At 46.1% G+C, this 18725-nt stretch overlaps 5 non-coding genes across 5 annotated transcripts; all 5 read right to left on the bottom strand.

Moving 5' to 3' along the window:
* Nucleotides 1-68: 68 nt before the first annotated feature.
* Nucleotides 69-151, bottom strand: TRNAR-CCG (transfer RNA arginine (anticodon CCG)). The gene has a single exon. It is a non-coding gene; the product is annotated as a tRNA-Arg (tRNA).
* Nucleotides 152-1282: 1131 nt separating this feature from the next.
* On the bottom strand, nt 1283-1365 carry TRNAL-CAG (transfer RNA leucine (anticodon CAG)). Its single transcript has one exon. It is a non-coding gene; the product is annotated as a tRNA-Leu (tRNA).
* Nucleotides 1366-7341: 5976 nt separating this feature from the next.
* On the bottom strand, nt 7342-7424 carry TRNAL-CAG (transfer RNA leucine (anticodon CAG)). The gene has a single exon. It is a non-coding gene; the product is annotated as a tRNA-Leu (tRNA).
* A 3558-nt stretch (nt 7425-10982) lies between these two features.
* Nucleotides 10983-11065, bottom strand: TRNAR-CCG (transfer RNA arginine (anticodon CCG)). The gene has a single exon. It is a non-coding gene; the product is annotated as a tRNA-Arg (tRNA).
* A 1131-nt stretch (nt 11066-12196) lies between these two features.
* On the bottom strand, nt 12197-12279 carry TRNAL-CAG (transfer RNA leucine (anticodon CAG)). The gene has a single exon. It is a non-coding gene; the product is annotated as a tRNA-Leu (tRNA).
* Between the last annotated feature and the right edge of the window lie 6446 nt (nt 12280-18725).

Below are 18725 nucleotides of genomic sequence, written 5' to 3'. Positions count from 1 at the left end.
ACATTGTTTTTGATAAGGGTGCATGGAAAAAAAAAGTCCAAAAATGTAACCACCTCGCAAAAGACACTTGTCAGAAGTGGTATTTGAACCCACACCTCCACGGGAGGCTGCGACCGGAACGCAGCGCCTTAGACCACTCAGCCATCCTGACACTCTTCACACTTCCCTCATGGCTCAATTTCGAGCGTATAAACCAAAATGAGTGCCATGTACTGAGTGAATGTTGTTTAATGTCCTCTGTATTTTCAATTCCAGACCTTCCTGCTCAGGGAAACAGTGGGATCTGAAGCTGATGAAGGAGAGAGGATGGATCATCCTGACAGTGAATCCGGTGGTGACTGCTACTAATTCTCAATCATCGACTACATGGGGTGTGGACATGCAGAAGTTTGAGCCAGTGCACATGGCCGGTGGTGACTGCTACTAATTCTTAATCATCTACTACAAGAGGTGTGGACATGCAGAATTTAGAGCCAGTTCAAGATTCAGATCAGGAGGTGCCTGGCTCCATACCAATCAACTCAGTGCCTCTGAGACAAGGACTTGAACGGTACAGTTTGAGTCCTCGACCGCCATGCTCAACGCGGCTGCAAGGATTCGAGGTGGATTGACTGAATGTGGCATTTCTTGTTGTGTACTATTCTTGTATACTGGATTAGTATAGTATCTTTTTTTTGAGCAGCTATGTTTGTTTTGTATTGATTAAGGAGAAATGTTGTGTTCGTCATGGGCACGCCTATGATGCACACCAAGGGAGGTAGGGAGTGTTAGTCTCCCCCGAGTTTTGGAGTTGGATGGTAGGCGCGGTGATGTGGAACCGGAGAGAATAAAAGGTCAGGGAAGGTGTTCCTCGTGGCCAATGACTCTATATTATTCTCTGTGTATTTATTAAAACTTATCTGCGAAACAGGCACAGTGTGTGCACGATGCAACACACCCCTCCCATGCCCTGAATACAGAAGTTAAAAACCAGCTGTGATTGGGACGCAGGGGACCCTGGTGCCACTGAACCTTCTGCACTGTGAACCTGCTGAACTATTGACAGCTGCGCTCTTGATATGTAGGGTCGAAACCTTTATCTCTGCCCCTCTATCACGATTTGTTGAAGATGCTGTGATTTCCCGCTTTACCGATTTACTGCGATTTAGCCAACTTCAGGAAATTAGTGCAAGCAACGGACAATAGATCTTATCGATAATTTACAGAAACTGTTGACATTGTTTTTGATACGGGTGCTTGGAAAAAAAAAGTCCAAAAATGTATCCACCTCGCAAAAGACACTTGTCAGAAGTGGGATTCGAACCCACGCCTCCAATGGAGACTGCGACCTGAACGCAGCACCTGAGACCACTCGGCCATCCTGACACTCTTGACACGGCACTGATGGCTCAATTTCCAGCTTATAAACCAAAATGAGTGCCATGTACTGAGTGAATGTTGTTTAATGTCCTCTGTATTTTCAATTCCAGACCTTCCTGCTCAGGGAAACAGTGGGATCTGAAGCTGATGAAGGAGAGAGGATGGATCATCCTGACAGTGGATCCGGTGGTGACTGCTACTAATTCTCAATTATCTACTACATGGGGTGTGGACATGCTGAATTTTGAGCCAGTGCACATGGCCGGTGGTGACTGCTACTAATTCTCAATCATCTACTACAGGGGGTGTGGACATGCAGAATTTGGAGCCAGTTCAAGATTCAGATCAGGAGGTGCCTGGCTCCATACCAATCAACTCAGTGCCTCTGAGACAAGGACTTGAACGGTACAGTTTGAGTCCTCGACCGCCATGCTCAACGCGGCTGCAAGGATTCGGGGTGGATTGACTGAATGTGGCATTTCTTGTTGTGTACTATTCTTGTATACTGGATTAGTATAGTATCTTTTTTTTGAGCAGCTATGTTTGTTTTGTATTGATTAAGGAGAAATGTTGTGTTGGTCATGGGCACGCCTATGATGCACACCAAGGGAGGTAGGGAGTGTTAGTCTCCCCTGAGTTTTGGAGTTGGATGGTAGGCGCGGTGACGTGGAACTGGAGAGAATAAAAGGTCAGGAAAGGTGTTCCTCGTGGCCAATGACTCTATATTATTCTCTGTGTATTTATTAAAACTTATTTGCGAAACAGGCACTGTGTGTGCACGATGCAACACACCCCTCCCATGCCCTGAATACAGAAGTTAAAAAACAGCTGTGATTGGGACGCAGGGGACCCTGGTGCCACTGAACCTTCTGCACTGTGAGCCTGCTGAACTATTGACAGCTGCGCTTTTGATATGTAGGGTCGAAACCTTTATCTCGGCCCCTCTATCACGATTTGTTGAAGATGCTGTGATTTCCTGCTTTACCGATTCACTGCGATTTAGCCAACTTCAGGCAATTTGTGCAAGCAACGGAAAATAGATCTTATCGATAATTTACAGAAACTGTTGACATTGTTTTTGATACGGTGCTGGGAAAAAAAAGTCCAAAAATCTATCCACCTCGCAAAATACACTTGTCAGAAGTGGGATTTGAACCCACACCTCCAAGGGAGGCTGCGACCTGAATGCAGCGCCTTAGACCACTCGGCCATCCTGACACTCTTCACACCTCCCTCAGGCTCAATTTCGAGCGTATAAACCAAAATGAGTGCCATGTACTGAGTGAATGTTGTTTAATGTCCTCTGTATTTTCAATTCCAGGCCTTCCTGCTCAGGGAAACAGTGGGATCTGAAGCTGATGAAGGAGAGAGGATGGATCATCCTGACAGTGAATCCGGTGGTGACTGCTACTAATTCTCAATCATCGACTACATGGGGTGTGGACATGCAGAAGTTTGAGCCAGTGCACATGGCCAGTGGTGACTGCTACTAATTCTCAATCATCTACTACAAGGGGTGTGGACATGCAGAATTTGGAGCCAGTTCAAGATTCAGATCAGGAGGTGCCTGGCTCCATACCAATCAACTCAGTGCCTCTGAGACAAGGACTTGAACGGTACAGTTTGAGTCCTTGACCGCCATGCTCAACGCGGCTGCAAGGATTCGGGGTGGATTGACTGAATGTGGCATTTCTTGTTGTGTACTATTCTTGTATACTGGATTAGTATAGTATCTTTTTTTTGAGCAGCTATGTTTGTTTTGTATTGGTTAAGGAGAAATGTTGTGTTCGTCATGGGCACGCCTATGATGCACACCAAGGGAGGTAGGGAGTGTTAGTCTCCCCCGAGTTTTGGAGTTGGATGGTAGGCGCGGTGACGTGGAACCGGAGAGAATAAAAGGTCAGGGAAGGTGTTCCTCGTTGCCAATGACTCTATATTATTCTCTGTATATTTATTAAAACTTATCTGCGAAACAGGCACCGTGTGTGCACGATGCAACACACCCCTCCCATGCCCTGAATACAGAAGTTAAAAACCAGCTGTGATTGGGACGCAGGGGACCCTGGTGCCACTGAACCTTCTGCACTGTGAACCTGCTGAACTATTGACAGCTGCGCTCTTGATATGTAGGGTCGAAACCTTTATCTCTGCCCCTCTATCACGATTTGTTGAAGATGTTGTGATTTCCCGCTTTACCGATTTACTGCGATTTAGCCAACTTCAGGAAATTAGTGCAAGCAACGGACAATAGATCTTATCGATAATTTACAGAAACTGTTGTTATTGTTTTTGATACGGGTGCTTGGAAAAAAAAAGTCCAAAAATTTATCCACCTCGCAAAAGACACTTGTCAGAAGTGGGACTCGAACCCACGCCTGCCAAAGGAGACTGTGTCCTGAAAGCAGCACCTTAGACCACTCGGCCATCCTGACACTCTTGACACTACACTGATGGCTCAATTTTCAGCTTATAAACCAAAATGAGTGCCATGTACTGAGTGAATGTTGTTTAATGTCCTCGGTATTTTCAATTCCAGACCTTCCTGCTCAGGGAAACAGTGGGATCTGAAGCTGATGAAGGAGAGAGGATGGATCATCCTGACAGTGAATCCGGTGGTGACTGCTACTAATTCTCAATCATCGACTACATGGGGTGTGGACATGCAGAAGTTTGAGCCAGTGCACATGGCCGGTGGTGACTGCTACTAATTCTCAATCATCTACTACAAGGGGTGTGGACATGCAGAATTTGGAGCCAGTTCAAGATTCAGATCAGGAGGTGCCTGGCTCCATACCAATCAACTCAGTGCCTCTGAGACAAGGACTTGAACGGTACAGTTTGAGTCCTCGACCGCCATGCTCAACGCGGCTGCAAGGATTCGGGGTGGATTGACTGAATGTGGCATTTCTTGTTGTGTACTATTCTTGTATACTGGATTAGTATAGTATCTTTTTTTTGAGCAGCTATGTTTGTTTTGTATTGGTTAAGGAGAAATGTTGTGTTCGTCATGGGCACGCCTATGATGCACACCAAGGGAGGTAGGGAGTGTTAGTCTCCCCCGAGTTTTGGAGTTGGATGGTAGGCGCGGTGACGTGGAACCGGAGAGAATAAAAGGTCAGGGAACGTGTTCCTCGTGGCCAATGACTCTATATTATTCTCTGTGTATTTATTAAAACTTATCTGTGAAACAGGCACTGTGTGTGCACGATGCAACACACCCCTCCCATACCCTGAATACAGAAGTTAAAAACCAGCTGTGATTGGGATGCAGGGGACCCTGGTGCCACTGAACCTTCTGCACTGTGAACCTGCTGAACTATTGACAGCTGTGCTTTTGATATGTAGGGTCGAAACCTTTATCTCGGCCCCTCTATCACGATTTGTTGAAGATGCTGTGATTTCCTGCTTTACCGATTTACTGCGATTTAGCCAACTTCAGGCAATTAGTGCAAGCAACGGACAATAGATCTTATCGATAATTTACAGAAACTGTTGACATTGTTTTTGATAAGGGTGCTAGGAAAAAAAAAGTCAAAAAATGTAACCACCTCGCAAAAGACACTTGTCAGAAGAGGGGTTTGAACCCACGTCTCCAAGGGAGACTGTGACCTGAATGCAGCACCTTAGACCACCCGGCCATCCTGACACGCTTGACACCAGACTGATGGCTCAATTTCCAGCTTATAAACCAAAATGAGTGCCATGTACTGAGTGAATGTTATTTAATGTCCTCTGTATTTTCAATTCCAGACCTTCCTGCTCAGGGAAACAGTGGGATCTGAAGCTGATGAAGGAGAGAGGATGGATCATCCTGACAGTGGACCCTGTGGTGACTGCTACTAATTCTCAATCATCTACTACATGGGGTGTGGACTTGCAGAATTTTGAGCCAGTGCATATGGCCGGTGGTGACTGCTACTAATTCTCAATCATCTACTACATGCAGACATGCAGAATTTGGAGCCAGTTCAAGATTCAGATCAGGAGGTGCCTGGCTCCATACCAATCAACTCAGTGCCTCTGAGACAAGGACTTGAACGGTACAGTTTGAGTCCTCGACCGCCATACTCAACGCGGCTGCAAGGATTCGGGGTGGATTGACTGAATGTGGCATTTCTTGTTGTGTACTATTCTTGTATACTGGTTTAGTATAGTATCTTTTTTTGAGCAGCTATGTTTGTTTTGTATTGGTTAAGGAGAAATGTTGTGTTCGTCATGGGCACGCCTATGATGCACACCAAGGGAGGTAGGGAGTGTTAGTCTCCCCCGAGTTTTGGAGTTGGATGGCAGGCGCGGTGACGTGGAACCGGAGAGAATAAAAGGTCAGGGAAGGTGTTCCTCGTGGCCAATGACTCTATATTATTCTCTGTGTATTTATTAAAACTTATTTGCGAAACAGGCACTGTGTGTGCACGATGCAACACACCCCTCCCATGCCCTGAATACAGAAGTTAAAAACCAGCTGTGATTGGGACGCAGGGGACCCTGGTGCCACTGAACCTTCTGCACTGTGAACCTGCTGAACTATTGACAGCTGCGCTTTTGATATGTAGGGTCGAAACCTTTATCTCGGCCCCTCGTTCACGATTTGTTGAAGATGCTGTGATTTCCTGCTTTACCGATTTACTGCGATTTAGCCAACTTCAGGCAATTAGTGCAAGCAACGGAAAATAGATCTTATCGATAATTTACAGAAACTGTTCACATTGTTTTTGATACGGTGCTTGGGAAAAAAAAGTCCAAAAATGTATCCACCTCGCAAAAGACACTTGTCAGAAGTGGGATTCGAACCCACGCCTCCAAAGAAGACTTCGACCTGAACGCAGCGCCTTAGACCACTCAGGCATCCTGACACTCTTGACACTGCAGTGATGGCTCAATTTCCAGCTTATAAACCAAAATGAGTGCCATGTACTGAGTGAATGTTGTTTAATGTCCTCTGTATTTTCAATTCCAGACCTTCCTGCTCAGGGAAACAGTGGGATCTGAAGCTGATGAAGGAGAGAGGATGGATCATCCTGACAGTGGATCCGGTGGTGACTGCTACTAATTCTCAATTATCTACTACATGGGGTGTGGACATGCTGAATTTTGAGCCAGTGCACATGGCTGGTGGTGACTGCTACTAATTCTCAATCATCTACTACAGGGGGTGTGGACATGCAGAATTTGGAGCCAGTTTAAGATTCAGATCAGGAGGTGCCTGGCTCCATACCAATCAACTCAGTGCCTCTGAGACAAGGACTTGAACGGTACAGTTTGAGTCCTCGACCGCCATGCTCAACGCGGCTGCAATGATTCGGGGTGGATTGACTGAATGTGGCATTTCTTGTTGTGTACTATTCTTGTATACTGGTTTAGTATAGTATCTTTTTTTTGAGCAGCTATGTTTGTTTTGTATTGGTTAAGGAGAAATGTTGTGTTCGTCATGGGCACGACTATGATGCACACCAAGGGAGGTAGGGAGTGTTAGTCTCCCCCGAGTTTTGGAGTTGGATGGTAGGCGCGGTGACGTAGAACCGGAGAGAATAAAAGGTCAGGAAAGGTGTTCCTCGTGGTCAATGACTCTATATTATTCTCTGTGTATTTATTAAAACTTATTTGCGAAACAGGCACTGTGTGTGCACGATGCAACACACCCCTCCCATGCCCTGAATACAGAAGTTAAAAACCAGCTGTGATTGGGACGCAGGGGACCCTGGTGCCACTGAACCTTCTGCACTGTGAGCCTGCTGAACTATTGACAGCTGCGCTTTTGATATGTAGGGTCGAAACCTTTATCTCGGCCCCTCTATCACGATTTGTTGAAGATGCTGTGATTTCCTGCTTTACCGATTTACTGCGATTTAGCCAACTTCAGGCAATTTGTGCAAGCAACGGAAAATAGATCTTATCGATAATTTACAGAAACTGTGGATATTGTTTTTGATACGGGTGCTTGAAAAAAAAATCAAAAAATGTATCCACCTCACGAAAGACACTTGTCAGAAGTGGGATTCGAACCCACGCCTCCAAAGGAGACTGCGACCTGAACGCAGCGCCTTAGACCACTCGGCCATCCTGACACTCTTGACACTGCACTGATGGCTCAATTTCCAGCTTATAAACCAAAATGAGTGCCATGTACTGAGTGAATGTTGTTTAATGTCCTCTGTATTTTCAATTCCAGACCTTCCTGCTCAGGGAAACAGTGGGATCTGAAGCTGATGAAGGAGAGAGGATGGATCATCCTGACAGTGGATCCGGTGGTGACTGCTACTAATTCTCAATCATCTACTACATGGGGTGTGGACATGCTGAATTTTTAGCCAGTGCACATGGCCGGTGGTGACTGCTACTAATTCTCAATCATCTACTACAGGGGGTGTGGACATGCAGAATTTGGAGCCAGTTCAAGATTCAGATCAGGAGGTCCCTGGCTCCATACCAATCAACTCAGTGCCTCTGAGACAAGGACTTGAACGGTACAGTTTGAGTCCTCGACCGCCATGCTCAACACGGCTGCAAGGATTCGGGGTGGATTGACTGAATGTGGCATTTCTTGTTGTGTACTATTCTTGTATACTGGATTAGTATAGTATCTTTTTTTTGAGCAGCTATGTTTGTTTTGTATTGGTTAAGGAGAAATGTTGTGTTCGTCATGGGCACGCCTATGATGCACACCAAGGGAGGTAGGGAGTGTTAGTCTACCCCGAGTTTTGGAGTTGGATGGTAGGCGCGGTGACGTGGAACCGGAGAGAATAAAAGGTCAGGGAAGGTGTTCCTCGTGGCCAATGACTCTATATTATTCTCTGTGTATTTATTAAAACTTATCTGCGAAACAGGCACCGTGTGTGCACGATGCAACACACCCCTCCCATGCCCTGAATACAGAAGTTAAAAACCAGCTGTGATTGGGACGCAGGGGACCCTGGTGCCACTGAACCTTCTGCACTGTGAACCTGCTGAACTATTGACAGCTGCGCTCTTGATATGTAGGGTCGAAACCTTTATCTCTGCCCCTCTATCACGATTTGTTGAAGATGCTGTGATTTCCCGCTTTACCGATTTACTGCGATTTAGCCAATTTCAGGAAATTAGTGCAAGCAACGGACAATAGATCTTATTGATAATTTACATAAACTGTTGACATTGTTTTTGATACGGGTGCTTGGAAAAAAAAAGTCAAAAAATGTATCCACCTCGCAAAAGACACTTGTCAGAAGGGGGATTCGAACCCACGCTTCCTAAGGAGACTGCGACCTGAACACAGCGCTTTAGACCACTCGGCCATCCTGACACTCGTGACACTTCACTGATGGCTCGATTTCCAGCTTATAAACCAAAATGAGTGCCATGTACTGAGTGAATGTTGTTTAATGTCCTCTGTATTTTCAATTCCAGACCTTCCTGCTCAGGGAAACAGTGGGATCTGAAGCTGATGAAGGAGAGAGGATGGATCATCCTGACAGTGGATCCGGTGGTGACTGCTACTAATTCTCAATCATCTACTACATGGGGTGTGGACATGCTGAATTTTGAGCCAGTGCACATGGCCGGTGGTGACTGCTACTAATTCTCAATCATCTACTACAGGGGGTGTGGACATGCAGAATTTGGAGCCAGTTCAAGATTCAGATCAGGAGGTGCCTGGCTCCGTACCAATCAACACAGTGCCTCTGAGACAAGGACTTGAACGGTACAGTTTGAGTCCTTGACCGCCATGCTCAACGCGGCTGCAAGGATTCGGGGTGGATTGACTGAATGTGGCATTTCTTGTTGTGTACTATTCTTGAATACTGGTTTAGTATAGTATCTTTTTTTTGAGCAGCTATGTTTGTTTTGTATTGGTTAAGGAGAAATGTTGTGTTCGTCATGGGCACGCCTATGATGCACACCAAGGGAGGTAGGGAGTGTTAGTCTCCCCCGAGTTTTGGAGTTGGATGGTAGGCGCGGTGACGTGGAACCGGAGAGAATAAAAGGTCAGGGAAGGTGATTCTCGTGGCCAATGACTCTATATTATTCTCTGTGTATTTATTAAAACTTATTTGCGAAACAGGCACTGTGTGTGCACGATGCAACACACCCTTCCCATGCCCTGAATACAGAAGTTAAAAACCAGCTGTGATTGGGACGCAGGGGAACCTGGTGCCACTGAACCTTCTGCACTGTGAACCTGCTGAACTATTGAAAGCTGTGCTTTTGATATGTAGGGTCGAAACCTTTATCTCGGCCCCTCTATCACGATTTGTTGAAGATGCTGTGATTTCCTGCTTTACCGATTTACTGCGATTTAGCCAACTTCAGGCAATTAGTGCAAGCAACGGACAATAGATCTTATCGATAATTTACAGAAACTGTTGACATTGTTTTTGATACGGTGCTTGGGAAAAAAAAGTCCAAAAATGTATCCACCTCGCAAAATACACTTGTCAGAAGTGGGATTTGAACCCACACCTCCAAGGGAGGCTGCGACCTGAACGCAGCGCCTTAGACCACTCTGCCATCCTGACACTCTTCACACCTACCTCATGGCTCAATTTCGAGCGTATAAACCAAAATGAGTGCCATGTACTGAGTGAATGTTGTTTAATGTCCTCTGTATTTTCAATTCCAGACCTTCCTGCTCAGGGAAACAGTGGGATCTGAAGCTGATGAAGGAGAGAGGATGGATCATCCTGCCAGTGAATCCGGTGGTGACTGCTACTAATTCTCAATCATCGACTACATGGGGTGTGGACATGCAGAAGTTTGAGCCAGTGCACATGGCCGGTGGTGACTGCTACTAATTCTCAATCATCTACTACAAGGGGTGTGGACATGCAGAGTTTGGAGCCAGTTCAAGATTCAGATCAGGAGGTGCCTGGCTCCATACCAATCAACTCAGTGCCTTTGAGACAAGGACTTGAACGGTACAGTTTGAGTCCTCGACCGCCATGCTCAACGCGGCTGCAAGGATTCGGGGTGGATTGACTGAATGTGGCATTTCTTGTTGTGTACTATTCTTGTATACTGGATTAGTATAGTATCTTTTTTTTGAGCAGCTATGTTTGTTTTGTATTGGTTAAGGAGAAATGTTGTGTTCGTCATGGGCACGCCTATGATGCACACCAAGGGAGGTAGGGAGTGTTAGTCTCCCCCGAGTTTTGGAGTTGGATGGTAGGCGCGGTGACGTGGAACAGGAGAGAATAAAAGGTCAGGGAAGGTGTTCCTCGTGGCCAATGACTCTATATTATTCTCTGTGTATTTATTAAAACTTATCTGCGAAACAGGCACCGTGTGTGCACGATGCAATACACCCCTCCCATGCCCTGAATACAGAAGTTAAAAACCAGCTGTGATTGGGACGCAGGGGACCCTGGTGCCACTGAACCTTCTGCACTGTGAACCTGCTGAACTATTGACAGCTGCGCTCTTGATATGTAGGGTCGAAACCTTTATCTCGGCCCCTCTATCACGATTTGTTGAAGATGCTGTGATTTCCCGCTTTACCGATTTACTGCGATTTAGCCAACTTCAGGAAATTAGTGCAAGCAACGGACAATAGATCTTATCGATAATTTACAGAAACTGTTGACATTGTTTTTGATAAGGGTGCATGGAAAAAAAAAGTCCAAAAATGTAACCACCTCGCAAAAGACACTTGTCAGAAGTGGTATTTGAACCCACACCTCCACGGGAGGCTGCGACCGGAACGCAGCGCCTTAGACCACTCAGCCATCCTGACACTCTTCACACTTCCCTCATGGCTCAATTTCGAGCGTATAAACCAAAATGAGTGCCATGTACTGAGTGAATGTTGTTTAATGTCCTCTGTATTTTCAATTCCAGACCTTCCTGCTCAGGGAAACAGTGGGATCTGAAGCTGATGAAGGAGAGAGGATGGATCATCCTGACAGTGAATCCGGTGGTGACTGCTACTAATTCTCAATCATCGACTACATGGGGTGTGGACATGCAGAAGTTTGAGCCAGTGCACATGGCCGGTGGTGACTGCTACTAATTCTCAATCATCTACTACAAGAGGTGTGGACATGCAGAATTTAGAGCCAGTTCAAGATTCAGATCAGGAGGTGCCTGGCTCCATACCAATCAACTCAGTGCCTCTGAGACAAGGACTTGAACGGTACAGTTTGAGTCCTCGACCGCCATGCTCAACGCGGCTGCAAGGATTCGAGGTGGATTGACTGAATGTGGCATTTCTTGTTGTGTACTATTCTTGTATACTGGATTAGTATAGTATCTTTTTTTTGAGCAGCTATGTTTGTTTTGTATTGATTAAGGAGAAATGTTGTGTTCGTCATGGGCACGCCTATGATGCACACCAAGGGAGGTAGGGAGTGTTAGTCTCCCCCGAGTTTTGGAGTTGGATGGTAGGCGCGGTGATGTGGAACCGGAGAGAATAAAAGGTCAGGGAAGGTGTTCCTCGTGGCCAATGACTCTATATTATTCTCTGTGTATTTATTAAAACTTATCTGCGAAACAGGCACAGTGTGTGCACGATGCAACACACCCCTCCCATGCCCTGAATACAGAAGTTAAAAACCAGCTGTGATTGGGACGCAGGGGACCCTGGTGCCACTGAACCTTCTGCACTGTGAACCTGCTGAACTATTGACAGCTGCGCTCTTGATATGTAGGGTCGAAACCTTTATCTCTGCCCCTCTATCACGATTTGTTGAAGATGCTGTGATTTCCCGCTTTACCGATTTACTGCGATTTAGCCAACTTCAGGAAATTAGTGCAAGCAACGGACAATAGATCTTATCGATAATTTACAGAAACTGTTGACATTGTTTTTGATACGGGTGCTTGGAAAAAAAAAGTCCAAAAATGTATCCACCTCGCAAAAGACACTTGTCAGAAGTGGGATTCGAACCCACGCCTCCAAAGGAGACTGCGACCTGAACGCAGCACCTGAGACCACTCGGCCATCCTGACACTCTTGACACGGCACTGATGGCTCAATTTCCAGCTTATAAACCAAAATGAGTGCCATGTACTGAGTGAATGTTGTTTAATGTCCTCTGTATTTTCAATTCCAGACCTTCCTGCTCAGGGAAACAGTGGGATCTGAAGCTGATGAAGGAGAGAGGATGGATCATCCTGACAGTGGATCCGGTGGTGACTGCTACTAATTCTCAATTATCTACTACATGGGGTGTGGACATGCTGAATTTTGAGCCAGTGCACATGGCCGGTGGTGACTGCTACTAATTCTCAATCATCTACTACAGGGGGTGTGGACATGCAGAATTTGGAGCCAGTTCAAGATTCAGATCAGGAGGTGCCTGGCTCCATACCAATCAACTCAGTGCCTCTGAGACAAGGACTTGAACGGTACAGTTTGAGTCCTCGACCGCCATGCTCAACGCGGCTGCAAGGATTCGGGGTGGATTGACTGAATGTGGCATTTCTTGTTGTGTACTATTCTTGTATACTGGATTAGTATAGTATCTTTTTTTTGAGCAGCTATGTTTGTTTTGTATTGATTAAGGAGAAATGTTGTGTTGGTCATGGGCACGCCTATGATGCACACCAAGGGAGGTAGGGAGTGTTAGTCTCCCCTGAGTTTTGGAGTTGGATGGTAGGCGCGGTGACGTGGAACTGGAGAGAATAAAAGGTCAGGAAAGGTGTTCCTCGTGGCCAATGACTCTATATTATTCTCTGTGTATTTATTAAAACTTATTTGCGAAACAGGCACTGTGTGTGCACGATGCAACACACCCCTCCCATGCCCTGAATACAGAAGTTAAAAAACAGCTGTGATTGGGACGCAGGGGACCCTGGTGCCACTGAACCTTCTGCACTGTGAGCCTGCTGAACTATTGACAGCTGCGCTTTTGATATGTAGGGTCGAAACCTTTATCTCGGCCCCTCTATCACGATTTGTTGAAGATGCTGTGATTTCCTGCTTTACCGATTCACTGCGATTTAGCCAACTTCAGGCAATTTGTGCAAGCAACGGAAAATAGATCTTATCGATAATTTACAGAAACTGTTGACATTGTTTTTGATACGGTGCTTGGGAAAAAAAAGTCCAAAAATCTATCCACCTCGCAAAATACACTTGTCAGAAGTGGGATTTGAACCCAAACCTCCAAGGGAGGCTGCGACCTGAATGCAGCGCCTTAGACCACTCGGCCATCCTGACACTCTTCACACCTCCCTCAGGCTCAATTTCGAGCGTATAAACCAAAATGAGTGCCATGTACTGAGTGAATGTTGTTTAATGTCCTCTGTATTTTCAATTCCAGGCCTTCCTGCTCAGGGAAACAGTGGGATCTGAAGCTGATGAAGGAGAGAGGATGGATCATCCTGACAGTGAATCCGGTGGTGACTGCTACTAATTCTCAATCATCGACTACATGGGGTGTGGACATGCAGAAGTTTGAGCCAGTGCACATGGCCAGTGGTGACTGCTACTAATTCTCAATCATCTACTACAAGGGGTGTGGACATGCAGAATTTGGAGCCAGTTCAAGATTCAGATCAGGAGGTGCCTGGCTCCATACCAATCAACTCAGTGCCTCTGAGACAAGGACTTGAACGGTACAGTTTGAGTCCTTGACCGCCATGCTCAACGCGGCTGCAAGGATTCGGGGTGGATTGACTGAATGTGGCATTTCTTGTTGTGTACTATTCTTGTATACTGGATTAGTATAGTATCTTTTTTTTGAGCAGCTATGTTTGTTTTGTATTGGTTAAGGAGAAATGTTGTGTTCGTCATGGGCACGCCTATGATGCACACCAAGGGAGGTAGGGAGTGTTAGTCTCCCCCGAGTTTTGGAGTTGGATGGTAGGCGCAGTGACGTGGAACCGGAGAGAATAAAAGGTCAGGGAAGGTGTTCCTCGTTGCCAATGACTCTATATTATTCTCTGTATATTTATTAAAACTTATCTGCGAAACAGGCACCGTGTGTGCACGATGCAACACACCCCTCCCATGCCCTGAATACAGAAGTTAAAAACCAGCTGTGATTGGGACGCAGGGGACCCTGGTGCCACTGAACCTTCTGCACTGTGAACCTGCTGAACTATTGACAGCTGCGCTCTTGATATGTAGGGTCGAAACCTTTATCTCTGCCCCTCTATCACGATTTGTTGAAGATGTTGTGATTTCCCGCTTTACCGATTTACTGCGATTTAGTCAACTTCAGGAAATTAGTGCAAGCAACGGACAATAGATCTTATCGATAATTTACAGAAACTGTTGTTATTGTTTTTGATACGGGTGCTTGGAAAAAAAAAGTCCAAAAATTTATCCACCTCGCAAAAGACACTTGGCAGAAGTGGGACTCGAACCCACGCCTGCCAAAGGAGACTGTGTCCTGAAAGCAGCACCTTAGACCACTCGGCCATCCTGACACTCTTGACACTACACTGATGGCTCAATTTCCAGCTTATAAACCAAAATGAGTGCCATGTACTGAGTGAATGTTGTTTAATGTCCTCTGTATTTTCAATTCCAGACCTTCCTGCTCAGGGAAACAGTGGGATCTGAAGCTGATGAAGGAGAGAGGATGGATCATCCTGACAGTGAATCCGGTGGTGACTGCTACTAATTCTCAATCATCGACTACATGGGGTGTGGACATGCAGAAGTTTGAGCCAGTGCACATGGCCGGTGGTGACTGCTACTAATTCTCAATCATCTACTACAAGGGGTGTGGACATGCAGAATTTGGAGCCAGTTCAAGATTCAGATCAGGAGGTGCCTGGCTCCATACCAATCAACTCAGTGCCTCTGAGACAAGGACTTGAACGGTACAGTTTGAGTCCTCGACCGCCATGCTCAACACGGCTGCAAGGATTCGGGGTGGATTGACTGAATGTGGCATTTCTTGTTGTGTACTATTCTTGTATACTGGATTAGTATAGTATCTTTTTTTTGAGCAGCTATGTTTGTTTTGTATTGGTTAAGGAGAAATGTTGTGTTCGTCATGGGCACGCCTATGATGCACACCAAGGGAGGTAGGGAGTGTTAGTCTCCCCCGAGTTTTGGAGTTGGATGGTAGGCGCGGTGACGTGGAACCGGAGAGAATAAAAGGTAGGGGAAGGTGTTCCTCGTGGCCGAAGACTCCATATTATTCTTTGTGTATTTATTAAAACTTCTCTGCGAAACAGGCACTGTGTGTGCACGACGCAACACCCCCACCCCTCCCATCCCCTGAATACAGAAGTTAAAAACCAGCTGTGATTGGGACGCAGGGGACCCTGGTGCCACTGAACCTTCTGCACTGTGAACCTGCTGAACTATTGACAGCTGCGCTTTTGATATGTAGGGTCGAAACCTTTATCTCGGCCCCTCCATCACGATTTGTTGAAGATGCTGTGATTTTCTGCTTTACCGATTTACTGCGATTTAGCCAACTTCAGGCAATTAGTGCAAGCAACGGAAAATAGATCTTATCGATAATTTACAGAAACTGTTCACATTGTTTTTGATACGGTGCTTGGGAAAAAAAAGTCCAAAAATGTATCCACCTCGCAAAATACACTTGTCTGAAGTGGGAATTGAACGCACGCCTCCAAGGGAGACTGGGACCTGAACGCAGCGCCTTAGACCACTCGGCCATCCTGACAGTCTTCACACCTTGCTCATGGCTCAATTTCGAGCGTATAAACCAAAATGAGTGCCATGTACTGAGTGAATGTTGTTTAATGTCCTCCGTATTTTCAATTCCAGACCTTCCTGCTCAGGGAAACAGTGGGATCTGAAGCTGATGAAGGAGAGAGGATGGATCATCCTGACAGTGGATCCGGTGGTAACTGCTACTAATTCTCAATCATCTACTACATGGGGTGTGGACATGCTGAATTTTGAGCCAGTGCACATGGCCGGTGGTGACTGCTACTAATTCTCAATCATCTACTACAGGGGGTTTGGACATGCAGAATTTGGAGCCAGTTCAAGATTCAGATCAGGAGGTGCCTGGCTCCATACCAATCAACTCAGTGCCTCTGAGACAAGGACTTGAACGGTACAGTTTGAGTCCTCGACCGCCATGCTCAACGCGGCTGCAAGGATTCGGGGTGGATTGACTGAATGTGGCATTTCTTGTTGTGTGTTATTCTTGTTTACTGGATTAGTATAGTATCTTTTTTTTGAGCAGCTATGTTTGTTTTGTATTGGTTAAGGAAAAATGTTGTGTTCGTCATGGGCACGCCTATGATGCACACCAAGGGAGGTAGGGAGTGTTAGTCTCCCCCGAGTTTTGGAGTTGGATGGTAGGCGCGGTGACGTGGAGCCGGAGAGAATAAAAGGTCAGGGAAGGTGTTCCTCGTGGCCAATGACTCTATATTATTCTCTGTGTATTTATTAAAACTTATTTGCGAAACAGGCACAGTGTGTGCACGATGCAACACACCCCTCCCATGCCCTGAATACAGAAGTTAAAAACCAGCTGTGATTGGGACGCAGGGGACCCTGGTGCCACTAAACCTTCTGCACTGTGAACCTGCTGAACTATTGACAGCTGCGCTCTTGATATGTAGGGTCGAAAACTTTATCTCTGCCCCTCTATCACGATTTGTTGAAGATGCTGTGATTTCCCGCTTTACCGATTTACTGCGATTTAGCCAACTTCAGGAAATTAGTGCAAGCAACGGACAATAGATCTTATCGATAATTTACAGAAACTGTTGACATCGTTTTTGATACGGGTGCTTGGAAAAAAAAAGTCCAAAAATGTATCCACCTCGCAAAAGACACTTGTCAGAAGTGGGATTTGAACCAACCCCTCCAAAGGAGACTGCGACCTGAACGCAGCGCCTTAGACCACTCGGCCATCCTGACACTCTTCACACTGCACTGATGGCTCACTTTCCAGCTTATAAACCAAAATGAGTGCCATGTACTGAGTGAATGTTGTTTAATGTCCTCTGTATTTTCAATTCCAGACCTTCCTGCTCAGGGAAACAGTGGGATCTGAAGCTGATGAAGGAGAGAGGATGGATCATCCTGACAGTGGATCCGGAGGTGACTGCTACTAATTCTCAATCATCTACTACAGGGGGTGTGGACATGCAGAATTTGGAGCCAGTTCAAGATTCAGATCAGGAGGTGCCTGGCTCCATACCAATCAACTCAGTGCCTCTGAGACAAGGACTTGAACGGTACAGTTTGAGTCCTCGACCGCCATGCTCAACGCGGCTGCAAGGATTCGGGGTGGATTGACTGAATGTGGCATTTCTTGTTGTGTACTATTCTTGTATACTGGATTAGTATAGTATATTTTTTTTGAGCAGCTATGTTTGTTTTGTATTGATTAAGGAGAAATGTTGTGTTCGTCATGGGCACGCCTATGATGCACACCAAGGGTGGTAGGGAGTGTTAGTCTCCCCCGAGTTTTGGAGTTGGATGGTAGGCGCGGTGACGTGGAACCGGAGAGAATAAAAGGTCAGGAAAGGTGTTCCTCGTGGCCAATGACTCTATATTATTCTCTGTGTATTTATTAAAACTTATTTGCGAAACAGGCACTGTGTGTGCACGATGCAACACACCCCTCCCATGCCCTGAATACAGAAGTTAAAAACCAGCTGTGATTGGGACGCAGGGGACCCTGGTGCCACTGAACCTTCTGCACTGTGAGCCTGCTGAACTATTGACAGCTGCGCTTTTGATATGTAGGGTCGAAACCTTTATCTCGGCCCCTCTATCACGATTTGTTGAAGATGCTGTGATTTCCTGCTTTACCGATTTACTGCGATTTAGCCAACTTCAGGCAATTAGTGCAAGCAACGGACAAAAGATCTTATCGATAATTTACAGAAACTGTTGACATTGTTTTTGATAAGGGTGCTTGGAAAAAAAAGTCCAAAAATGTATCCACCTCGCAAAGACATTTGTCAGAAGAGGTGTTTGAACCCACGTCTCCAAGAGAGACTGTGACCTGAACGCAGCACCTTAGACCACCCGGCCATCCTGACACTCTTCACACCAGACTGATGGCTCAATTTCCAGCTTATAAACCAAAATGAGTGCCATGTACTGAGTGAATGTTATTTAATGTCCTCTGTATTTTCAATTCCAGACCTTCCTGCTCAGGGAAACAGTGGGATCTGAAGCTGATGAAGGAGAGAGGATGGATCATCCTGACAGTGGACCCTGTGGTGACTGCTACTAATTCTCAATCATCTACTACATGGGGTGTGGACATGTAGAATTTTGAGCCAGTGCATATGGCCGGTGGTGACTGCTACTAATTCTCAATCATCTACTACAGGGGGTGTGGACATGCAGAATTTGGAGCCAGTTCAAGATTCAGATCAGGAGGTGCCTGGCTCCATACCAATCAACTCAGTGCCTCTGAGACCAGGACTTGAACGGTACAGTTTGAGTCCTCGACCGCCATGCTCAACGCGGCTGCAAGGATTCGGGGTGG

The sequence above is a fragment of the Pleurodeles waltl genome, unplaced genomic scaffold, assembly GCF_031143425.1.
Source record: "Pleurodeles waltl isolate 20211129_DDA unplaced genomic scaffold, aPleWal1.hap1.20221129 scaffold_39, whole genome shotgun sequence".
NCBI classification, from domain to species: domain Eukaryota; kingdom Metazoa; phylum Chordata; class Amphibia; order Caudata; family Salamandridae; genus Pleurodeles; species Pleurodeles waltl.
The sequence above is the reverse complement of the archived record's forward strand: the minus strand, read 5'-3'. Positions and strand labels throughout refer to the sequence as shown.